Source organism: Terrapene carolina, unplaced genomic scaffold (genome assembly GCF_002925995.2).
Source record: "Terrapene carolina triunguis isolate 2854851 unplaced genomic scaffold, T_m_triunguis-2.0 Scaffold102, whole genome shotgun sequence".
Lineage (NCBI taxonomy): Eukaryota > Metazoa > Chordata > Testudines > Emydidae > Terrapene > Terrapene triunguis.
The window spans coordinates 4548724-4549656 of NW_020664453.1; the positions used below are offsets into that span (position 1 = coordinate 4548724).

The 933-nt window shown below is 65.9% G+C and overlaps 1 protein-coding gene across 1 annotated transcript in view; it reads left to right on the top strand.

Moving 5' to 3' along the window:
- Positions 1 to 412: 412 nt before the first annotated feature.
- LOC113406508 (coiled-coil and C2 domain-containing protein 1B-like) overlaps positions 413 to 933 on the top strand; it is a 69938-nt gene continuing 69417 nt past the window's right edge. The window contains exon 1 of the mRNA XM_026651752.2: positions 413 to 480. The gene's annotated coding sequence lies outside the window, so the exon portion shown is untranslated. The remainder of the gene's footprint in view (positions 481 to 933) is intronic.

Genomic DNA, 933 nt, shown 5'->3' on the forward strand with positions numbered 1-933 from the left:
GGCTAAGATGTGGCAATAAATGACTCCCATGGGCATCCCAGTGGTTGTCTAGGCCCTATTCTTTGCTCGATGCTTCCTTCTGCCCCTGAACCAGTATTACTGGCTTGGGTTTGGTTCTACCTGTCTACTTACCTCTGTCCCTGGGTACTGGATCCACTCCTCCAAACTTCACTCCCTGCCCTATGTCAAGACCCTATGGCCCCTTTGAAACTCCACCCTACCTGACCCATCGTTATGGCCCGCCCCCATCCCCTCCTCTGCTCCGCCCCTTTCTCATAACCCCGCCTCTCTCCGATTCCTGGCCCTGGCCCCGCCCCCGCTCCCATAACCCCGCCCCGTGGATTCTTTCCCCGCCCCCTTTCGCTTTGCGCCTGCGTGCGCGCTGAGCTTGGAGCCGTGTCCTGGTGTGGAGTGGCGGCGAGCGCTCGCGCGCGTCTCTTCAGGGTCTCCTGTGCGCTGGGGCTGGGCGTGCCGGGCAGGGTAGGCCAGTCACGCCGTGTGCGGGGGCGGAGGCCGGCTGTCGCCTCTGTCTCTTCCCCGGAGCCTGCACAGGCCCCGCTGCCCCGCGCCGCGGGGGGGAGGGAGTCGGTTATTTACATGGCGGTGCCCGCTGCTTGTCTCCACCCGCCTTGTCCTGACCGGGAGCTCTAGCCGCTGTGCCGGGCTCCAGGTCTGGGGCGGGGGCAGGAACCCGCGCGGGAGACAGGTGTGACGCCACGAAGAGCGACCCTCCCGTTTTGCACCTGGGTGCGGTTTCTGCCACGCAGCTTGACATCTGGGTTAGAAACGGGGGCAGGGTCTGTTTGTGCCGCTGTACCGGCTCCTGGGAACGGCTTCCGGGGAGGGAACCTGGAGGGACAGGCTCCTGCGCCCGGCTCGGGGAGGGGGAGAACCCAGGGTGAGGGGGGACAGGCTCCTGTGCCCGGCTCGGGG